This window comes from Rhipicephalus sanguineus, chromosome 3, assembly GCF_013339695.2.
Source record: "Rhipicephalus sanguineus isolate Rsan-2018 chromosome 3, BIME_Rsan_1.4, whole genome shotgun sequence".
In the NCBI taxonomy this organism is placed as follows: domain Eukaryota; kingdom Metazoa; phylum Arthropoda; class Arachnida; order Ixodida; family Ixodidae; genus Rhipicephalus; species Rhipicephalus sanguineus.
In genome coordinates, this window is record NC_051178.1 from 149,993,667 (window position 1) to 150,007,118 (window position 13,452).

Consider the following 13,452-nt stretch of genomic DNA (forward strand, 5'->3'; position numbering starts at 1 on the left):
CGGGGTCAATTTCTCTTTCGCTGGTAATCATCGTGTCTTCGCAACTCTTATCACTTTTCGAATTCCTCCCGAGCAGGTCAGCAAACCTAGCTTATTTTTTACAAAAACTCAATTGCGGTTAGTCTGCTGGCCTTCCCTTTGTTTTTGTCTCTCGCCTGCTTTTTCTCTGTCTATTTACACATCTTCAATAAAAAGGTATTTATCCTCCCTTGCGTTTGCACATGGCCCAAAAAGAGACGAGGCAGTTAGACGTGCTAACCGTGATACAGCGTTGCCTTGAATGTAAGGAACTAAGGTACATTGAGGCGAAATCCCGAGAAGCCTCATCAAACGCGAAAATTGACCGTCGGCGTCCTTCGGCGTCGGCGTCAACACGAGCGACTCAAACAATCATCATCACGTGACGACCTCACCATAAGACGTCCCATAACGCGACGTCACATGATGACGGAGTCACATGACATCGCCGCTTCGTCAAAGAATGACCGATCACGGACTTGCAATGCCTGCGATCCTGGAGGCAATGCATAACCACGTTTGGTGCAGAAAGCTTCCGGAGGGGGACGGGGGAGGATCAATATATCAACCGAGAAGAAGAAGTAGAAGATGGCTTTCGCCTTCGAGTCGTGTTAGGCGAATGCGTAAGGCACTCTGGTGAGTTTTAAAGCACAGGAAGCTATTTGATGTCCTTTCCCGCGGCCTTACAATGAATGATTCAACGTATTGAAGTGGCGAAATTCTGCAAGGCTGCTCAGTAAACCTCTCAGCCGTGAAATCTCAGAGTTCACTTAAGAAATGTGAAAATATTCTGCGGGAGACGAGAACATCGGCGTACATAAAAAGCGATACAGTCGCTCACGTACGCTGTGCACTAAATAGCAAGTATTGTTTCGTAACGAAGTTTCATTCATATGTTGTAACTAAGCATTATTGAATGGTCGGAAGACGCGCTGGAGAAAAAAAAAAGAAAAGAAACTAAAAAGAACGAAGGAAGGAAAATAGACAGGATAAAAGAAAACAAAAAGGTAGAAAATAATAACATTCTATCTTTGCGTTTGTCTGCAAATATTGCGACCGTCGCAACGAGAAGTGTGAGCACAGAAGGCCGCGGGATGAAATTGCGACTCATCTTCCTCGAAGTAAAGAGCATCCTCGTCGTTCGGTCGGGCGTGAGAGGAGCGAGCGATCGCGCGCGCGTTGTAATTCGATTTGTTCCACGCGCTCGGATTTCCTTCGAGATGAGGGCAAAGAAAAAAAAATCACAGCATATCCACGGAGTGAATGATGATGAGTGGGCGAAGCTGCGGAGGTTCATCAGTAAACCGTGAATCTTCCGTCAATTCTTCCCAGTACATCATCACCAGGGGCGTAGCCAGGGGGGGGGGTTGGGGGGGGGGGTTCAACCCCCCCCCCCCCGAAAATTTTCAGTTTTGCTTGCGTATATATACACGCGCACATACAAACGCACGCACGAACATACATAAAGTATGGTTGAACCCCCCCCCCCCCCCCCCGAAAAAAATTTCTGGCTACGCCCCTGAACATCACCGACGTGAGATCGGGCGCGTTTATACTAAAGGTTCGATGAGTTATGACGACTTGCAGCTCACTTTAATTTTACATGTACGCTGTGAATTTTCATTGTTTAGAAAACCATTGCTTTAGAAAACATCTGGCGTTTTTCGTTAATCAGCTGGCGTCTTTTCGTTTTGCTTTAGAAACATCTGGCGTTCTTTCGTTTTGCTTTTAGAAAACATCTGGCGTCTTTCGTTGGTTTATTTCATCAATCAACGGCGTTTTGAACAAAATTTTTATTGTTTAATCACGCACAGGAGAAATCTCACCAGGCACTACCTTGGAGGTAAACAATGGCTGCTAATGGGAATGAGAGACAGAAGAAGTCGGCTTTTAGCTAACACTTACACTTCTACTTCTACTAACGTTTCCTACTGGAACATGCCAATGGCTGCTAATGGGGAATGAGAGACAGAAGAATTCGGCTTTTAGTTAACGCGCACGCTGCGAATTTTTTATTGTGCAACAACGCACAGGAAAAATCTCCCACCGGCACCACCTTGGAGGTCAAGATCTGGTACTAGCGTTACGACTGGTTACGCACTACGACCGCTACGACTACGACAACTACGAGGGACGAACGGGTGCCGCCTTAAGGAGCTTCGCCCCTAAAACGGGAAGACTGGCACGCTCATACCGGCAACTGCACACACTGTTCGCGAAGACCCACAGGGATCGGTTGTCTATATACACCATTTCTATATGATCGCATATGCGAGGTTACGTACGAGATGTTGCGTCAAATTACTCAAGCGACAGCTGTCGCCTCTCTCAGCCCTATCGGGGCATATATTTCGTGGCCGGAGCATATACCCCCGGATATCCCTGGAGCTATGAGTATACCATTTACGAAGTCTTTCGATATTCGCGTAGGACTACAAAGTAAGTAAATTAAACTTATTTCTAATTATTCTGAAAACTTCGGTACGAAACTATTGATTATCCACATATACCAGTTAAGTTTGACATAAGGCGTAAAATGCGGTCGCGCTGTACGTCAACTTGTGACCAACATTCGTTCAGAACTGCCCGTCTCATCATTGGCGGTAGCTATGTCGTGATGACCATAGGCGTGCACAGGGTTCCCCTTCACGGGGGGCGAAGGTTCGTCGCAGCGCCCCCCCCCCTCTCAATTATGTCAATGTATGGCCCTGACATTTCGCCCCCCCCCCCTGAGTCGCAGCGCCCCTCCCCCCTCCCTATTATGTCAATGTGTGGGGCTCGCCCTCTTAGGTGAATAGGGGGGGGGGCCCTGCCTCCCGCCCCCCCGTGCGCACGCCTATAGCGATGACGTCAGGTTCCACAATAGTGAAACGCGGTTATCTGTTACGCGTCGGTTAGTCGTCCAGCCTTATTTACCTTGGCTGACGACAAGGTGTGCTGTTAAAGGACCCCTGACAGCAAAATTTTAGGGGCGAAGCTCCTTAAGGCGGCACCCGTTCGTCCCTCGTAGTCGTAGTCGTAGTCGTAGTAGTCGTAGTGCGTAACCAGTCTTACGCTTTGACCTCCAAGGTGGTGCCGGTGGGAGATTTTTCCTGTACGTTGTTGAACAATAAAAAATTCGCAGCGTTAGCTAAAAGCCGACTTCTTCTGTCTCTCATTCCCATTAGCAGCCATTCTTTACCTCCAAGGTAGTGCCTGGTGAGATTTCTCCTGTGCGTGATTAAACAATAAAAAATTTTGTTCAAAACGCCGTTGATTGATGAAATAAACCAACGAAAGACGCCAGATGTTTTGTAAAAGCAAAACGAAAGAACGCCAAATGTTTCTAAAGCAAAACGAAAAGACGCCAGCTGCTTAACGAAAGACGCCAGATGTTTTCTAAAGCAATGGTTTTCTAAACAATGAAAATTCACATCGTACATGTAAAATTAAAGTGAGCTGCAAGTCGTCATAACTCATCGAACCTTTAGTATAAACGCGCCCGATCTCACGTCGGTGATGATGTACTGGGCAGAATTCACGGAAGATTCACGGTTTACCGATGAACCTCCGCAGCTTCGCCCACTCATCATCATTTACTCCGTGGATATGCTGTGATTTTTTTGTTTGTGATTTTTTTACTGTAATTTGTACCTTTGTGTCTGGTAATCCCTAAGTTGAATCGTAACTGCTCTAACGTATCGTACAACTAATTCTAGCGTAGTTAATTGTGACCATTTTAGCGTCACTTCAAAACGCCCGCCTAAAAACCATAAGAAACTAGCGCCCCATGCGGGGGAGCGCCAAAGATCACGTGCACACAAGTTGTGGTGACGTTAAAGCGCAGTTTTCAAATCGGGGCCCCTCACGAAAACTACCTCGAGAGCAGCCCGACAACAGAGCGAGAGGGATGAGGAACAATGGGGATCGCCGGGTGCCAGTAGTGGTATTGTGCGCGTCCCGCAAACCTTCTGTGACGTCCACAATACTTGCTTTACTCGTGGAACGTCACGCCGGGCCTCGATCCACGTCATACCAGGATGTCGCGAGGTGCAGCCAACTCAATTGAGCACTCACGCTTACCTTAAAAACAAAATTGAGATATCATAAAGGCAACGTTCGTCACTAATAATCGGTCAGAAGTGCCCCCGTATACAGGAAAGTCAAACAACACAAACATCTCGAGGTTTCAATTTTGGTGTTAGGGGTCGTTTAAGGCGGAAGCCTCAGATGTCTGATCAAACGCGACAAGTAACCGTTGGCGTCGGCGACGTCAACACCAGTAATGCAAAGAATCAACATCATGTGATGGCGTCACAGGTCGCCGAAATTCGTGACGTCTTCATGACGTCAGTATCACGTCATCACGTCGTAGGCAAATGCATGAGGGACCGTGTGACGTTTTATATTACTCGGACGGAAGCACCGCCATCCGAATGCAAACGCAGCATTGCTGCATAACGCTGCACAAGGAAATAACGTAACGGGAAGATGAAAAAGATAATTAATCTTCCTTAATTAGACCAGAGCTTCCGCATTCTCAGAACTTCACTGTGACACTCAAACCTCCAGCACGCAGGAAGCCTATTCGCCGTGAGAAATTAAAAAATAAAATAAAAACGTGGCGCCATGACACGACTTCATTGGCAATAAAGCGCTACAAGTTTAACGAGCTTAGAGGGAAATAATGTTTTCCGCTAAAAAAGAAAAAAGAAGCTAACGATGCCTAGACTGCCATTGATGGGAAGTATATATATACACAAAAAGCTGCAACTGCGCTCTCTGTACTGACGCGCTCGGAATAATTTTCTCGCCGACGGTATCCATTGATTTTTGTGGAATGTGACAGCGTAAATAAAGTGCAGAAAATGAACGTAAAATTATATACTCTAATTACGCTTCACTCTGTCTCATGCAAGACTTATATAGCCCCACCCACCTTAGATTTGAGGAACTTTTGATTAAATAAATTTTGTTCTCTCTCTCTCTCTCTCTCCCTTTTTAAATATCAGTGAGTTCACGGTTTTAATTCCCGGCCTCGGCGAAAGCAGTTCGATGGGGGCTTAAGTGGGCACGCATCTAAGAACTCTGGTAACCAATATTAATTCTCTTATGCATGTTCGAAACGGGCGGCGCAAAAACAAGGGACAAAGGACATGCATAACCAATTCCAACTTGCCCAGGCACCAATTCTTGTGCAATATTAATTCTCAGCACTCCATTATGCGCGTTATTTTCAATAACCCGTGGGTCAACTTTGAATTTCAGGCACCGTCAGGCGCTTGACGCTCTAGCTCGCTCATTTTGTAACCGAGCGGAGTATCCCTCTAATTCGTAGTCCGTACCAACTCCACCTAGGGCGATTCCTCCTAGGATCCTACCTAGGGATCCCCCCCCCCCCCATAGGTTTCCACCCAGGGGGAAAAAATACGGAACGCCTCACAAAACCCGCAGCGGGGGAACAGGCCGCCGACCTTCGAAAAATCCGGACAGGACGTTTTCCCGTAATAACCTAAATTACACGCAATACATCCGACGATTTACCCGGCCGTGGTGCGGCGGTATAGGCCGACTCTATTCCACGTCTTGTAGAGGTGCAAGCGGAAACCAAGCGACTTTGCAAATTTTTCCTCGGAAGAACTCTAATACCTAACGGAGCAGTGGGACGCACAACTCGCTAGATCGGACCCGTGCACTCTAAGAAAAAAAAGAGTATGCGTGACTCTTTTCGGAGAGTTCTGACTTGCCACGTATAGGACTCTCTTTAAATAGTCACGGTGACTCTCTTGGTGGGTCAGGGTCGGCTTGCTCTAGGAGAGTCCCCTGACCCTCTAGGAAGAGTGCAAAGACTCTCATCGGGAGGATCACGTTACCACTCATAGGGAGTCAGACGACCCTTGCCCGTAACGCTCCTAGGGGAGTCAAGGGACCCACACCGAAGCATCAAGCGACTCCACAAGTATTTTAAGCTACTCATTTGATCCTTGCTCTACTTTTGCGCGACTACTGTTGAAAATAGTGGAGTATTCATTTTAAGCAAGTCGAATAATACTTGCCGTTCTGCCCAGCGACTGTAAAAAAAGAATAGTTCAGTTTTAGCATTATTTTAATAAAACTCGTCAAAACAACACATATTTTCCAACAAAGTTATATAGAAAGGGCGAAAAGATGGTCTGTGATTTCCAATTAAGAAGTTTGGGTATTCCTCATTTACATGCTTCTATGAGTATAGCCAACTAAAATGTGTGACTGTGATGTGCACAGTGTCATATGGTGCTAAATGAACAGCAGAAATCGCCATCATGTTTCCATATTTATTCCTTGTGATTAAGAATAAATAAAGTGGTGACGGCTTGAGGCATCAGACTTGTGGCTTGCTAGGTTGTCGCTCTTGTCCAGCGTGAGCACCATGAAAAACGGTATCTGAAAAGCAGAACGTGATATTATGATGAGAAAATGAAATTGCAGTAAAGGTTTGCAAAACCTACACAATAAGTGGTTCACACAGACATAATAAAGGCTAACAACAAAGCACATCCTCCGTTTGTAAAACATGCGGTTATTGACCGCATGTTTTACAAACGTAACCCATCCTTAAATACTCAGATAAACAGATGCGAGTACTAGGGCCCGAACGACACCCAGCGCGTGCGTACGCCGTCTACGTCGAGATCAGACATGTCATATGCTAGAATTAGCGCACATAACTCCCACAATCACGTACACTCACTCGATTCTGTTATAGCGCCCAACGTCATCGCAGTGTATGCAAACCACGAAAACAGCAAACAGAAACGAGGGAAAACGTGCACGCCGGCGGCCGCAACAACGCGCGCCGTCGAAAGCCTAGAGCTTTTTCACTTTACCGGCGAGGCGTGTCCAACTTGTATGACTACCGCGTACGTTCTGGAAGCCACCGTACTATATCTGCACCTCAAACTACCGTCTTTACGCCAACAAAAAACATACATATAGTGCGCCTGAGCGTTCTGTACACAGGCTTTTTTTTTTTTTTCACGTTCCCACGCGTGGAAGCACGCTGCACACTCAAGGTCGATGGAAATATTATGAAGTAGACTAAAGTGCATCTCAAAACGACATCTTGCACCTTCAGTAGTGCAGACACGACGTGCGATCAGCAAGAAATGACCCTCGGTTATTGTTTGCATCGCTCACTTTATGGGAGTTTGTACAGCAACGCGCATAACCGTGGCAACTCGTTAACTGACAGCTTTAGTGGGCATCCGCAACAGCCCCGCGGATACAGGCTACTGTTGGAAATGCCGGGCAGATTCCGCAGAGCTGCTGCAGACGCCCAGCTAAAGCTGTATAATTAGTACCTACGAAAGCAGTACACTCACCGTTTACTGGCGCCCGTTGTCGGTGTCTGCAGCTCCATGAATATTCCGCCCTCCAAGCGTCACTTCGTGCACGGAGCCGGCTTCAATACCACCGAAGACGCGCAACCAACTCATCCACGCAACGCATTCCAATAGACCAGGAGACTGAGACGACTGAGACATGGGTGTTCTCTGACTGAGAGAGGAGAGCGACGCGCCACCCCGGCGCCAACCCCGTCTGCGTCTGCGAGCAACGCGCCACAACGGCGCCAAAGGGCGAGCGTGCGATATGTATGGCGTATACGGCGGCTCTTCCGTATACCGAAGCCAATCGAAACGCGCTTCAGGAGGGTCCAGTGACTCCTTCCCAAATGCGAACTCTTTTTTTCTGCCTGTACCTTCCAAAAGGGGTCAGATGGACACCCGAAGGGAGTCACGGTTCCATGACCCTCTTTTGACTCTCTTTTTTCTTAGAGTGTGTGTGGGACTCGCGATCCTGAATCGAGTCCGGCGGGTGGTCCAGGCCAGTGGAGCCCTGGACATGGGGCCCCAGCCATAGAAGCTCCAAGATCACATTTCCCTTTCCCTGGAACGAAGTTCCACTCTCTCTCTCTCATTATGTTAATTATCCGCCGCAGTAGGGTCCTGCTACGGAGCACGAAGAAGGTCACTGGTTCGATTCTCTACGACGAGGCCACGTTTAAACGGTAGTGGTCTGAAAGAGTGCTCGTGCATGTGCTTGCACTTAAGACGCACGTTAAGGATCCCCAGGTTGTCAAAATTTGCGGTGTATTGCTACTGAATAGAGTCCATACGCTCTTTGCAAGAGAATGGTCGTATACATCTGTAATGAGCACCCAAAGTGCTTTAGATCAATGACTAAATAATATCATCATCCCAGCCGAAGTCGCATTCATTTGCAGTGCCTACCCGGGGCGCTATCTCTAAGCTTTTCGCAAGGCTAACACGTTCGCCCGCCCTAGCGTGATTGGCCAGAATCGCTTCTATATGCTGGCGCAAGCCTGATTCTGATCAATCGCGCGAGGGCAAGCGAACTGTTCGTTCTCCGAACCATTATGGGAAATCGCCCCGGTTCAGTGAGCGATACCGACCGGCTTGCATGAATAGATGTTAATGGCCTATAAATCGCATCGAAAGACCTTGCCAGAGATCGATAAACACGACAGCGCTTAAGCCGCAGGAATGATCGTAATTTAGACGTAGATAATAAAACAAGAAACACCCACTGCGCGCTAGTCGCGTCTCTCAGGACTATTAATAAAGTTTGACCAACCAACCACCGAAAAACTTCCCGCTTAAGAACAGAGACGAATGGTAGGTATTTTCTGGCGCTCATGCGTGCGTGAGTGCTTGCGCCTGTGCGTGTTTTTTTATACCGCTCTGCAGACGTTCGATAAAATAGATATCATGTATGAACGTCGCCGGCACGTGGAGCTGTAGATTCAACGAAAAACGACGCATTCTTTGGGCTTCTCTTCTGACAGAGCACGAAATTGCGATAGTACGCTCATTCGACAGCTACAAAGAAAACACCGTGTGCCATTGCACTTTTCTTGCGCCGCGCCATAAGTACGCGACATTTCGCGGAGCTGATCAATACAGACGTCACTCCGTTCCCGTTCTTTGAAATAACGTCCTGTAGAATAACAGTTCGTTCAAATACCCAACGCACCCGTACCCTTCACATTACTTGTTACGTCTGACGCAAGAAAATATCTTTCTTTCGCAATGATTTCACGTCTATTCTCTCCCACGATTTTCGTGTCGTTGTCCCCACTGGATATATGCGACGAGGCAGGTGAATAGAATGAGGATTGTTGTTGCAGACTTTGTTCCCCTTCATTTATTTTCCTCCGCAACATTTTTATCGCGGCTTCACCGAGTCTTCTTTCTTTCTTCTTCATTGTGGGAGAGTCTTCAACTGCCTTGGAATGGCGCAGTTCTGGTCTCGATGGCATGCTCAAACAAACACGTATAAAAAGAAATGACGCAAACAAAATAAAGGAAAATATATCAGGAACCCCTGTGCAAATTTCACGCTTTTTTTATTGCTATGATTTTTCTTAAAGGGACACTAAAGAGCAAAACGATTTTCTCGCATTAGTAAAGTAGTCTTCTACGATACCAAAAACACCACGCTTGCTGCGAGAAGACGCTTAATAAGCCAGAAAACGCGCAAAAAGAAAATACAGGTGGCGACGCCACCTTGGAATTCCCGCACCATTTGCTGTGACGTCACATATTTTCGACGGCGCCTGCTTTGGCCTACGTAGTCCCTAATCGGTTAAATCGAAGTATGTTGACCTCTGAGGGGGCCACAGACTTGACATAACGAGTTTGTGGAAATTTCGTCGAGCCAGTGGCGCCAAAATACGTTAAATGCTCTTTAAAATCTTTTACGTCACGAATTACAAAGTTCGGCGCGAAATTTAAAATTTAAACTTTGAACTTGGTTTTCTCCTCTAATAATAAACCTATGGTGGTGATATAAACTACACAAGAGTTCCCCGAGCGCACTTTATCGACCTAAACCAATTCATTGTTTCTCTTTAGTGTCCCTTTAAGGCATAATACTTGTTGAATTTCGTGCGTGTGCTGTTAAGACGTGGGTTGCTGCGAAATGAAGGAATTTTTTGTCGTATCTCCTGTCACACGAAAAATATTCGGGGATCGAACCCGCGTGATATCGCCCCTCGACAACTGAGGAAAGCCATAGCAAGCGGAGGATAGGTTGAGCGAACAGGTATAGGTGCCTCAGACAGGCTGGCCGACGTTTCGATAAGAGGTTTATCTTTATCAAAGGCTTTTGACAAAGATATAGGTACTCCTAGTGAAACGTCAGCCAGCCTGCCTGAGGCACATATACCTTTTCTTTCAACCTATCCGCACATTGTGTTTCTATCCGTCGGCTTTCACCTTTACTACGGCTGTTAGAGAGGAGTTACAGATTTCGCACGTTTTGCAGTTTCTTACGTGCAATTTCTAAGCTCTAAATAAGCAGGGCTAAAAGGATCACGGATGCTTCCTAACGAGAACTGCCTAACGACAGTTCTCGTTAGGAACAAGAACGTGGGAGTCGGATACAGCACGACACTAGAAGCTGCGTGTCTACATAAGGAACCGAACTCGGCACGCAGAGACTGCTCTATGTCAGACAGATACAATGACGGCTGTGCGAGGAGATTGTGCAACTTTTCGGCGAGGCGATCGCCACGTATCGCCATAAATCAGCGCCCTTTGCGCTCACTTACGCCCGACGCCTTTCCGGTGGTTGCGTGCCGCCGTTGAGGGACGTCAGTGATTTCCTAGATATAAGGTCACGGCCAAATCAACGTATTCTTTATTGATACAAGGACAAACGGTGGAGCCTGTCTCGATTCATGCGAGCGACGCCTATCACTTTCCATTTGGGCGATACTTATTACATACAAAATAAAAGAATAAAGAAAAAAAAAGAAAAGAAACCTCACAGGGTCCCTTATGCATTCGCCTAACCCGACTCGAAGGCGAAAGCCTTCTTCTTTTTCTTCTCATTGGATTTATTGATCCTCCTGCGGCCCCCTCCCAAGAATTTCTGCACCTTGCATATTTTTGCGCTTCCACCGTGATTGGCCCATCTTTGACCAATCGACGGTGTCATGTGATGACGTCATGTGATGACGGCACAAATTTCGACGATCTGTGACGTCATGATGACGTCGTATGGTGACGTCATGACGCGATGATGATTTTCGCATCACTCGTGTTGACGCCGATGCTTAATTTTTGCGTTTGATGAGGCATCTAAGGCCTTAAAAGAAAAGGAAGAAGAAAAGATGTGACCTAATTTTTCCCTGACTTCCCTGTATTTTCCTTTTCACACCCTGTTTATCTCTCTCTCTAATATTTATTTCTAGAACAATGGACAGCCTTTTTTATTGTTGGACAACCGATCAACCGATCAACCAAGTAGTAATGGAAAATTACTTAATTGATTTCTAGCAAAGCGTTACCCAGGCGCCCTTTGCTCATATCCTGCCTGCATTTCGTTTCTTTGTCTTGCTTTATCGTTCTCTTTTCTATTGTGTTTTTATTAACGTGATGCACAAGACTTCTCAATAGATCAGACATCTCCTCTCACTCCCTGTTCTTGCACATTTACTTAGCTGCTTTCTTCTTTTCCTACCCACGCTGCAGCGTTCGCCCTGTTGCTCACTCGCGCACCGGCTATATATAGTCACGCCGTAGCGGTGCGCTTTTATCGATACGCGTCATCGCTTGGCGGCTCGTGACAGCGGGCTATGTCGCAATAGTGAGGATACGAGCAATAGCGCGCTGAGGATCCTGCCCGAGCTTTCAAAGCGGGCAATGGTTGTTGCGACGGCTACGGATCCTGCCATCCATCTTAACCGTATAATCTCGCGCTATAACCTTCACCGTATTCTTAACCTCATATTCTGGCAACATCGTTCAGGACGTTGCCCTTGCGATCACCAGCGAGCGAACTACAGCAGAGATAACGGCAGCAACAACTATAGACACATCAAGAGAATTCGCGAGATGTATAAGCTGTCATCGGGATAACCTTCGTTACGAAAGACGTCCTGAGTACCTAGCGATAAAAGGCATTGGGACGCAACTTTGAGCATTTGCATATCGTAGACGGAGTGGAGCGTTCATCCTGTAGAGGCTTTGCTCTTGACACGCCGGTGATCACATCGACGTCGAAACGTTCTGGGCAGAGAGCGCAGCGAGCCTGTGCTGCAGCATAATCACTGTGGGCTGCAGCTGGCGGTTTCTCAGGCGCCGCACCTTTAACTTCCTACGCGAACGTGTTCCAAACACTGATGTTTCTATCGCTCTTCTTCCATAGCCTCGTTGTTGATTGGAAAACTGTTTTGCGCATTAACGAACTAACCACAACGAATGCCTCGAGAGGCAATGACCGTCCTTGCACTCGCACCATCGTCGTCGCTGTTACTGTATACTGTTATTACGGTGCACTGTTGTTATTACTGTACACTGCCTCGAGGTTTCGGCAAAAAATTGGATTGAGAATCGTGCCATAAATTGCTTGCCGGTAAATTTCTCTTTGAAAGTCGCAGGACATCCGTGTCGGTTGATCGATTAGTTTATTACCACGTAGGGATATTTTGGCAACGAGTACGTCACCGGCCTTTCCTCGATTCTAATTTGTTTCATGAGCAAAATAACGACCTGAGGTGAGGTCTACCCATACAGTAATTATACGGTTCGCCGTGCATTACACGAAACCCTCATTTGTATTAAAAACTGTCGTATGACGGTTTATTAACAAAGTACTGACGACTTGTGCAGTCGAAGTAGCGCCAGTCCAACAGGAACGCAGATCACGCGCACAGCAACAGACGATCGAGCGTGGCTTCTTCCTCCTCTTCACTACAATTGCCCCCGGGAGAGAAGATGAGCGATCCTGGCGTCTTAAGGCGTAGGCAGCATCAAGGGGTCATAGTATGGCTTAAGTCTGCTGACATGAACGGTGTCACGACCGCGATGTCTGAGGTCGTGGGGTAGTGTCAAGGGTTCAACTATGTAGTTGACAGGGGACGTGCGGCCTTTGATGCGGTAGGGGCCATCGTAGCGCGGAAGAAACTTGTTTGAAAGCCCAGGGCTGTGAGGTGGGATCCACAACCAAACGAGAGAACCAGTCGGGAAGTCTGGCGTAGACGCGTCGTTGTCATGTCGCAGTTTTTCGCGACCTTGAGCGGCGGTTGTAAGTTTACGAGCGAGCTGCCTACAGTCCTCCGCGTATCTCGCCGCTTCAGACACTGGCGTACATTCGGAAGCGTCGGGCCGGTATGGAAGCATTGTGTCCATGGTACAAGAGGGCTCTCGTCCGTATAGCAGGAAAAACGGTGAAAAGCCTGTGGTAGCTTGTGAGGCAGTATTATACGCGTAAGTGACAAATGGCAAAACAGCGTCCCAGTTACTGTGATCCGCTGCGACGTACATAGTGATCATGTCACCTAGTGTGCGGTTGAACCTCTCCGTCAAGCCGTTCGTTTGCGGGTGGTATGCTGTAGACTTGCGGTGAACGATGCTGCATGCAGCGAGAAGGGCTTGTATGACGTCGGAG